The sequence below is a fragment of the Coenobita brevimanus genome, chromosome 56, assembly GCF_032717465.1.
Source record: "Coenobita brevimanus isolate Jiangsu-jjx chromosome 56, ASM3271746v2, whole genome shotgun sequence".
In the NCBI taxonomy this organism is placed as follows: Eukaryota; Metazoa; Arthropoda; class Malacostraca; order Decapoda; family Coenobitidae; genus Coenobita; species Coenobita brevimanus.
In genome coordinates, this window is record NC_137009.1 from 14,133,639 (window position 1) to 14,144,699 (window position 11,061).

Genomic DNA, 11,061 nt, shown 5'->3' on the forward strand with positions numbered 1-11,061 from the left:
AATTGCGAGCTCACGGCCTTTGGTTCCTTCTTCCTCGCATAAAAAAAAAAATAAGTGTACATTAATTAGAATGAGTTACTAGTGAAGAATTAGGTGAGTAATAAAGATATATGGATAATAAGGAAACATTTCATCCTAATCAAAATCATCGTTTATTAAGGCAAACTGGTTTGACTTTATATTTTAACCCCTAAACTGAGAGAAACCGTTCCTAAGTTGAACTCGTATACATGCAGCAACCCAAACAGGTGACCCCTGGTACAATGATTATGCCTTAGGACTCATAACCCAAAGGCAGGGATTCGATCCCCTCTCAGGGCAAGACATTTTGAGCAGTCTCCTCACATCTATTTTTAATAGAAAACAATCTGTAGTTTTAAGTGATACCACAATTTCACACCATGTACTACATGGGGAAATTCCAGAGTGTCCATTCCACCACCCTGTTAAGTCATCACTGTATGTTGTTGTTGTTGTATAGATTTACGTCCCGGATGAGGACCGGGCCAAATATGGGCCTGCAAGAGAAAAATCGATGTAGTTCTTGGGGGCTCTATGAGAGCAGCCATGTCACGATTAAATTTAGTACAGTGGACTGCAGAGGATCTGCACCAAGACTATCGAAGAGGCGGGACTCAAGGCTGGCAGGGGTCGACTGGGCTATGTATGCCTCCTTCAGGTCGATGTTCTGTTGCCTGTAGAAAGGAGCTGAAGCATTGTCAGAATCGGCTGGAGTGAAGAGATTGAGCAGAATCTCCTGGAGGTGTGTCGTTACTCGAGGGAAGTTGGGCATCCATTGCAGGATCAATGGAAGGAAGGACAGGGGCAGTGCGCCAGGCAATGGGTGGAGGCTTGCCCTGGCTCTTTCCCTTCTGCTTCCTCTGCTTCTTTGGAGATGGAGAAGACACTGGAACCTCAGCGGGAGATGTGGCAGGTTGGCTGATGTCCATGAGGCTCTCAGCAGAAGGGCCGTCAGCAGTACGTGGTGGTGATGGGGGAGGAGGATCTTCTTCCTGTTGCATGGAGGAGGCAGGAGAGGTGGCCTTCTCCTCAGCTGCTGACAGCGAGTGGTGAGCGGCTGTGCTGTCCTTAGTACTGGTGGTGTCCATTGGTGCGGCAGAGGTGGTGGTGGAGGAGGCAGTCGCTCTGTTGAGTGGAGTGTCGAGCTGCAGTCCTATCTGCGGTGTTGTGCTGGGTCTGGGAGGCTGCAGCGTGATGGCACAATGCTCCTGATGAGGGGCTGGCTGTGCATCATGGGCGAAGCTCTGTAGGATAACAAGGCATGGCAACCCATTGTTCTCAAATATCTGGGGGAGAAAAATGAGCATCGCAGCCTTGTTGTGTCCATAGAATGCCTTCACCATCACGATACACATGGCGACGATCATATCCACTCCACTAATACATTGACTATCTCCGTGGAATGCCGCCAAGCATAGGCAGAGCCTTGCACAGCCACACCTACCAGCCCAGTGACCTCCCTAGCCTCGGGACCCTTTGGTGTCTGGTGGAGACAGAATTGAACCATCTTGCCTTGCCTAATGAGCGCCGGAGATGCCGTGAAGTTGGAGCAGCGATCCCCAGACGGTGTACAAATAAATCGGCGCCAGTGTCCTGGCGCCTGGTGAATCCATATGCCGCCTTCACGCTGTACCATTTCATGGTTCCTGTGATGGTCTGTGCTCGTGGCGACTCCTGTGTGCCTGTGGTGGCCCTCCTCGACGGGTCGAAGGCCAAGGTAAGTGGAGAAGCCATCGCTGGAGGAGACGTTACCACAACTGCTGCTGGACAGGAACTGCATCACTGTAATCAATATTTCCTTATATTCTTTAAATGAGATATAATGACGGTGTCACCACTTCCATTTTGTCCACTATCGGGACACTTTGTCCACATTCTCCCTTTGTCCACTTTCTCCACTTTGTCCATTATTGGAACAAAGACAATGCCTACTGTTGTTACCTTTGATCAGGCATTATACTACAGAACAAAAGAAATCCTATGGCTGAAATATGATGAATTCCGTCCTACCATACTTGGACTGGAAGGTTTCCATATAATAAAGAACATCTTAAAAGCAATAGGGCAGCATCTAGAGGCATCTGGCCTCAATGTGATATGGATGAGAGTGGAGTTTTTGGAGAAAATACTGCTGGGAAAATGATAGATGAAAAAGATTACAACAAGATTGTTTGAGGACATAAGTTAACTGTTGAGGAACTGTGGAGACTCCTCTGGGAAAAATTCCTCTTATTTGCAAAGGAAAATGGCAGACCCCTACCCATAGATGTTATCAACCAGGGTGGTGATGACATAGTGAGGGCTTTCAGGGAATAGAATATGGATGTGGCTCAAAATGCTTACAAGCGATTTTACAAGTCTGAACCGTCGTGTGATTTTTATGTTAGAAGAATTCAGGAAGATCATAGCAACCAACCAACATTCATGTTCTGGATAAACAACATGGAAATGGTCTGTCCTGCTAAATTTTGTTAGAGCTGAAAGGGAAGGACTGTGGAAGCTTCATCTGTTGTCTTTCACAAGAATGTTGCCATGGTTTGCCGTCTACAGTCACAACAACTATTCAAGATGGGGGCCAGTCTATTTATCTGATAAGCACAGTTTACCTAGCTCAACTCCATAGGTTCACCAAGAGTTTATAGAAGTGATATTTGCTGTGAAAACAACCAACAGGAAGTTTTCTTTGACTTCACCAGATGAGACCCTTGAACATGTGAACAGGGTAGCGAAATCTGTGGCGGGATTATTGGCATTACAAGACAAGACCCGGTCAGAGATAAATGGTGTTTGACATATAACGAAAAAGCAAGAATGGTTGAAGGAACATTCAAGATGTTCCACTTGAACATTGATGAAGAAGTACAGGCAGAATGATGCCATACGGAATCACGAGAAACACGAATCGAAAGAGGGAAGATGTTATCAGGTTGAAGGCAGAATTTAATTTATGTGATGTCTTTGATGAAGAAAGGGATGATCTGATCTGCCTAAAGACAAATGATGTTGTGCCTGATGATTAAAAAAAGGAAATCCTGGCTGCACAAGACATAAGTTTATCTGTTGTCAAAACTTTTGTGTCTCAACGACTGGTTCATAAAACAAAGGATTTCTATGGGACAACAGGTTGGCACAACACAAAAGCTGTCAGTACAGTGTATAAAGTTCAAACTGTCCCTAAAGCAGGTGAGAAGAAAGAACTGAAGGTAGATAGAGACCTGATCTAGCACCTTTTTAATGCAGTACAAAGTGGTAGAGATGTAGACCTATCCAACATCCTGCAGCACGTGATGTGCATCGATCCTATATCTTTAACGAAGACATACAGTATATTGCATTCTACTAATAGAACTCAACTTTTAGACCTCTTGACTAGTAACATACATATTCCGTCAAAGCTCCCACCCAGTCAGTTCAAGTCTTGCCTTCTAATTGATGGAGCTGCCCTCATACAAGCAATTAGGAAACCTGACAAAGCAAAGACTTTTGGTGAGCTGGCAGATATTTTCTTTACTGTTATCTTGGATCACTTTGGTTCAACATACAGCAGGACTGACGAACTATTTGACAGATATCAGGAAACGTCAATTAAGGCTGGAACAAGGAAAAAAACGTGTTGGCATGGCTCGGCCAATCAGGTGTGTAATAAGTTCAAACAATGTGAATCTTCCAGCAAATTGGAAATCATTTATTTGCCTCTCAGGAAACAAAGCTGACCTTCCTGCATTTGTTTGAAAGGCAGTAGTCACAAGAGCAAAGAAAGATCTTCCTAAGGACAAGAGTTAGTTGTGTCAGTGGTTTTGAGGATATTCTTGACATTTGGACATCCAACCCAAGGAATGTTGAAGATCTTCAATCTGACCACGAAGAGGCCAACATTCATCTATTTCTTCATGCCAAAGTTGCCTACAAGAATGGCTATGAGAGGATCGTACTGCAATGCAGAGACGCAAATGTCCTTGGGCATCGACGGCATTTGAGTTCAGAATTATGGATGTGCAGAGGATCGGCATCAAAACGCAAGTACATTCCAATCCACACAATCAACTTTCCAAAGGAAATAATTGAGAACCTTATAGCATTTCATGCCATAACTGGATGTGACTCTGTAAGCCAGTTGGCAGGGAAAGGCAAGAAAACCTGCTGGAAAGTCTTCATCAAGGAACTACAAACACTAAGTGAGCTCGCTACTGAGGAGTTGTCTGCATCACAGCAGTTGAAAAGTTTCTGACACATTCTTACTGCAGTAACCTAAATTCGATCCATGATGCTCGGAAAACGTTATTTCTACGTGGAAAGGAAACTTTTGACGCCTTGCCCCCGAATAAAGATGCACTACGTCAACATATTTTGCAGGCCAACTACCAATATATAGTTTGGAAACAAACACTTACTCAGAGGCTCAGACTCCCCCAACAAGCTGTGGCTTGATACAAGACAGTGGACAATGAAAACTATTTCTAGTGACACTACCTCCTATTCCAAAGGCCTGTAAGGATCTAGTGCCCTGCACATGTATAACTAACTGTGGCAGCAGATGTGATTGTCTATGCACTGGCCAAAAGTCTTGTTTTGCTTCCTGTGGCTTTGAAGGCATCTGCAACATTATGGTTGATGATTAAAAGACGATGTTTCATTTACTATTGTATAATTTTGGCCAATCAATATATTGTTAGAGTATTGCCAGAGTATTAATAAAGTATATTTACCTTTTTTTTTTTTTCTGTTAAAACATTGAAGGTAGGGGCGAAGTTTGAGCATTCATTATACTCACCGTATTTAATATAATTTGATAATACTTTCCAGAATACTCCTTAGGATGTTCTTTTTAAGGAAAAGTAATTATACATAATACAATCGACGAATTATTTCAGTGTTGTATGTTTAAACTGCCAAAATGTGGAAAAACTGAAGACAGATTACATCATGTGGGCTTTACCCCAATACTGATGTCATGAGTCATATTTACCAAAACTTTTAAAATAATATTTAATATCATATCTTGAAGGCGAAAGACTGACGAAGAGAGTGTATGTGAGTGAGGTGGAGGGTGGAAGAGGGAGGGGGAGGCCGAGGATGAGATGGAGGGATGGGGTGGAGAGGTATATGAGAGAGGGGGGTGTGAGTTGGGAGCAGGGCAGTGAAATGGCGGGGGACAGGGCGACTTGGAGGCGATTTGTTTGTGGCCACCCCAAACGGGATTGAGGCGTCTGGCAATAGATAGATAGATAGACAGAACTTCAAATGATTTATAATATGTCAGTATAACATGTACAATAATGAAAATACATTAATATCATAGTATGTTGATCATTTTCCTACTATTTTTAGTATTGCATTTTTTGGGGAAAAAATGTGTTAGAATTGAAATTTTTTGTAATATTTGCAGCCGGCATCTGCCCTAGTCCACTGCAGAACACCATGCCCTAACTATCCATGGTGGATGCCAGTCTCTAACATGAAAAGATTTTTAAAATCTATTTTCATGACGTGGCTCCTGTACTATAAGGGTCAGGTAAGAATTTAATTATTTCGACTTCGAGAGCAATCAGTTGAAGATAAAGATCAAAGGCAAGGTCAAATGTTCGGCATTTAGGCTAATTGATGGACACGAGTGTTGTACAATCTATGTGATCCTTCTTATTTCTTCATTCTTACTGTATTGTCTAACATCCGTAAATCAGTATTTTGCGTTTGTATTTTATAAACAAATATTACATTCTATGATGAAGTGTGTGTTGGCTGAGAAACGAGAAAAGGAAAGGTTGCTTAATGTGAATGCTTTTTAGGGGGAGGCAGGAGGGACCGTTTCTTAGTTGCGGGTGGTTAAGATTATAATGTGGTTTTGACAGCAGCTGGAAGGAACTAAGGTAGAATGAAGTGGTATGTGAGATACCATTCAAAATTATAGTTGTGCATAGTTGCCCCAGGTGACTCTATGATATATGAATACACATATTAAACTCTGTAAAAGCTAACAGAATCTGTGCACTGACTTACATCCTTCAGATTATTTTGCTGTTTGGTTCAGGGTGCACCTTATCTGAAGAACTTCAACGCGGTGATGTGGCGGTGTGTGGAGGCTGGCTTAATCAACAAGTGGCTATATGACCTGTACGCCGTTAGTGTGAAGGAATACCAGGACCAGAAGTCATCACAGGAGCAGAAGGACACAGCCGTTGAGAAGGACACCAGGCTTGTAAGATTTAGATATGAGAGAGAGAGAGAGAGAGAGAGAGAGAGAGAGAGAGAGAGAGAGAGAGAGTTGAGGATTAATCTCACTATACGTTAGGTTGTTATGTTCATAATTTTTTCTGGCTACTTAGAAATTACTTTACTCAACTGAGACAAAGGATGGAGTACAACTATATTAAAAAAACAAAAACAAAAAAAATCACTTTACTTGCGCCAGCCTAGATGGCATTAGATCCACATCCTCGCTTATCATTGGCACTAATTGGCATGGTAATTATCGTGCTGTTTACAGAATGGTGACCTACATCATAAACTAAGTTCATATGTATTCGTAAATATTGCAACTCGGATGATAATCTGAAAGTGAATGGCTGCTGTTAAGCTAGTGGCTCATGGCTCAGAGTATTGTGTAGCTGTGAATTGATGCCTAAAACAGCCGTGTATATTTTAATTCCTTAGTATTTCCTTCTCTTTACATGGTGTCCTTTCTCTTCTTGTCCAGGTTGTGTTCACCTTGAATCACCTGCAGGGAGCTTTCTTCTTGTTCTTCCTTGGCCACGGGTGCGGGCTGTTGCTGTTGTTTCTGGAGCTGCTGTTGGCTCCGCACACCTCATTTACCTGAAAATATTTCATGTATAATGCCATCAATAAAATGAACCTTGTTTTATTCTCTCTCTCTCTCTCTCTCTCTCTCTCTCTCTCTCTCTCTCCAGGCGATTTTTTTCAGGTTTCGAGATTGATTTACTGGAGAAATTTGATGTAGCCCTCATTTCCGTTACTTGTGCACTCTAAGATTTTTTTTTTTTCTGCAAGAATAATATATAAAGAAGGTATCATCGTATCGAATTAGTTATATGAATGATATTCTGAAACAGGAAAATGTCGAAGATAATTTTATTAGCTAGAATAAGAAGTAAAAATAAAAATAAATAAGTAAATAAATAAATAAATAGACTAACAGAAAAGCTTTTACTGCTCCTTGTATATATTTGATTACCCCTTCATTTAGGTGAGATTTTCTAAAGCTTCCTAATCATTTTTAAGTGGTTTTAATCTAGTTTCAATGGTAAGATAATAAAAGCAGTGTTCAATTTCTGACAAACACTTCATGACCTACATACAGCTGAATAACTGAAAGGCATCATGAAACTTGTGATACCTCCGTTGAAAGATTGTTAACAGTTTTGGCTGACTTGGATCCCTTTCAGGTATGAATGGAGGTGCAACATACACGTAATGCACTGTGAGGAGAGAAAGAGAGAGAGGAGGGAGGTCTTCTCTAAGAAGAGTACAATAGCCTGACTATGACAACATCAGAATGCGAAAGCCATCCACTTCATCAGCCTGAGCCCATCATTTTCACTTTGTCTTACCATTACCGGTCTATTTCATTCAGCTTAGGTTTGAACTGTTGAACTAGAGGGGATAGGTACAGTTTCCAGCAATAGCTTCAGCACCAAGTGGTTTTCGTAAGCTGAATCTAATGGTTTGGAGGCTAAAAGAATAAGCTACAAAGAGGAGTCCTTACACAGTGTGGTCAATATTTTGTACTCCACTAGGAATTATTTTTTTTTCCCCATTTGTTTTTCCTTCCTCCGTTCTGTTATTTAAAAAAAAAAAAATAATCACTTGCCGGTATCTTACTGTACGTATTCTGGGGACGCCTTGGTCTCCTGGTGTGAGTAGTATAAAAATGCCCAATACTACGCACGCGAATTGTTGGGCATGCCCTCAAGTAGTTCTCTCCAAACACTCTCCCACTTCACCTTCCCCCTCTTCCCTCCCCTCTCCCCCTTCTCTGTCCATAGTATTGGGCATGCTCGCAACCAATCCCCCTAACCCCCTCCCCCTGATTATTAGGCCACATCCCCCTGTCCATAGCGCTGCAGGCTGAAGATTCATAACTATATTAGGCCACACCCTCTTGTCCACAGCTACGCAGGCCACACACTCCCATCCATTTCTATGTAGGCTAATGTTTAATCATGAGAGCGCACACGTCCACCTCGTGCAGTAGCAACTGGGTAAATGATGAAGGAAAAGGGAGACCAAGGTGAGTGGCTTTGACCAACTTTCATATCTGACTAACTTTCACCTAGTGAAATAAACAACAGGGTAATCTTAACCATCTGTGATGACCGTCACTGATACTATGTTTTCTCCTCCCTCTCGTTCTGCTTTTTTTTTTTTTTTTTTTTTTTTTTATTATTCTCATTGTTACCACGGACAGAATCACTATACAGCGAGAATTAACACCACTACGATTACCACGATCGGAACCAAATTAATGGTTAAAAGCAGGAACAGGGCATGTCAGTGTTTGTGTTTTACTGACTCCTCCGTAGTGCAATCTCAGCCACATACATGACGCCCGTGGATGATAAATACCAAGAAAACACATTTCACCTACCTCTCTTTTTCTCTTTTTTTTTTTTTTTTCTTATTCTCTCTGTTAGTCAAAATCTTATAGAGCTATAATTTGCACCACTACTATTACCACAAATGGAAAAATAATCCAGGAAAATTACTGGTTAAGAGCAGAAACAGCGGGTGTCGGTGAGAGAGTGTGTGTTTTTCGGACCCCTCTGTAGGGTAATCTCAGCCAGTCCCACGATGCCCGTGGGTGATAAATACCAAGAAAACACGTTTCATCTCCCTCTCTTTTTTCTTATTTTCTCTGTTATTACAGTCATATTCACTATTACCAAGACTACTACTAATACTACCTGAGTGGAAAAAGAATGAAACATATTAATGGCTTTTTGACCATGAACAGGGATGTCCCTCTGTGTGTGAGTGTATGTAAAAATCTGACCATATCTCAATAGGACCTATGGAGTATACAGCTGGCAACCTCAAAATTTATAAAGCCAGCGAGGAATTTTGGGTTCCCTTTCATCATGGTACGACAAGAGACCCGTTGTGACAAGTGCGGGAACATGATTAACCTAAAAAACCACCCACACCTGTGTGAAATGCCCAGGTTGAGGGTGATTCATCAACACTTTCTACCAACACTATAATATTACTGTTCCACCATTTTGGCATATCACTTTTCTCTGGTCTTCTATTACGCATTGGTACACATTCCACAACCGCCTTATTAACCCCTAAGCGCCGATTGACGTGTGCATCTGTCACGATGTTGGACAGAGAGCAATGCTGGTTGACGAGTATAGCCACCCAAGTCTTTCCAACACCCTTTGAACTTAACCTTACTCATCGACGGGACCACCTGCAGCCGTGGGGATACTTTCCTTTGAAAGAGGTAGAGTTGGTGAGTCTTAGAGCGCTTACACACGTGTACTCAAACAAGTGCTGGCAACATGTATGCTGCAGCAAAATAACGAATATGCTGCAAACATGGTGGGAACAGCAGCGTCCACATCATGCTGGCAACATCATAAAGTCCCAGCTGACTGGTATGGACATTCATATCCCATCACCTTTGTTGCCAGTGTTCGAAACATGTTTGCATACATCTGTCCAAATATTGCTGCATACATGTACCCAAACATTTTGCCAACCGTGTTGTCAACACATGATCGAGGGCACATGTGGATGCTCCCTTTATGTATCTTTAATTTTTTCCCTACCTGTCATACTTTGGCAGATATTAGGGTTTGAAGTAAGGGTATTTCTTTCCGTCACGGATATCTCCCGTAGGGAGGAGCGTGCGACATTGGAAAAACCCCTGGCGAGTAGGAGTTAAGGATTTCTGTGAACTTGTTTCGTGCTGTGTGTATATTTGTCTATCTATGTATCTTTCTATTGCCAGACGCCTTAATCCCGTACGGGGTGGCCACAAACAAATCCCCTCCACGTCGCCCTGTCCCCTGCCATTTCACTGCCTTGCTCCCAGCTCACACCCCCCTCCCTCATATACCTCTCCACTCCATCCCTCCATCTCATCCTTGGCTTACCCCTCCCACTCTCCCCCTCCACCTCACTCACCTACTCTCCTCGTCAGTCTCTCACTCTTCATCGTCTCCAAGCTACCGCAGTGTGTTTCTCCTAACACTTTCTATCACATTCAAATCCACACCATAACGCTCCTTCATATCCTCATTTGTCAGTCTGTCTCTCAATGTGACTCCACATGCTCCTCTCAAAGAACTCATTTCCACTGCTCTCACTCTTGACTTGTGTATCTCCAACAAAGTTCAAGCTTCACTTCCATACGTTAGAGTTGGTATCACAATACTGTCATGTAGTAACTTTTTCACCTCCATGCTCACTTCCGTGTTTCTTATCACTGCTTTCAAAGAACCAGCAACCTTTCTTCCCTGCTGTACCCTTTCAAGCACTTCACCCTCCAAACTCCATCCTTACTCGTCACACTACCCATGTACTTAAACGCACTCACATTTTCCATTGCCTCCTCATCCAACCTTACGTACATTCACTGACTTCACTTCTCTCGCAGACCATAACTTTACTCTTCCTTACCCAGTGGGCAAATGTAACATTTTTCACGTGGAAAAGATGTGGACTGGAGATGTCTAAAAGATGTGGATATCTGATCTTTTTTGATATGTTCGTTTCACGAGAATTTAAACACGTGTAATAGACGTGTTGAAATTCATCTAAAAGATGTGGATATCTGATCTTTTTTTATAGTTCGTTTCACGAGAATTTAAACACGTGTAATAGACGTGTTGAAATTCACGAGTAATACACAGTAATATCTGGTGGAATAAATCACATGCATGCAAATTAGAAAGGCTCTCTAGAAGCCAAATGGATTAATAAAAATATACATTCACTACCTAACTCCAACAAGTTCTTCCTATGTTGAATAAAAGTAATAATTTAGCCAGTACAAATTGTCAAATTCATCAAACATCA

General features: G+C 42.0%; 1 long non-coding RNA gene across 1 annotated transcript; it reads left to right on the top strand.

Annotated features, from left to right (window-relative positions):
• The first annotated feature begins 6,022 nt into the window (after positions 1–6,022).
• LOC145401649 (uncharacterized) lies at positions 6,023–6,835 on the top strand. The gene is made up of 2 exons (XR_013897654.1): positions 6,023–6,217; positions 6,716–6,835. It is a non-coding gene; the product is annotated as an uncharacterized LOC145401649 (long non-coding RNA).
• Positions 6,836–11,061: the final 4,226 nt, after the last annotated feature.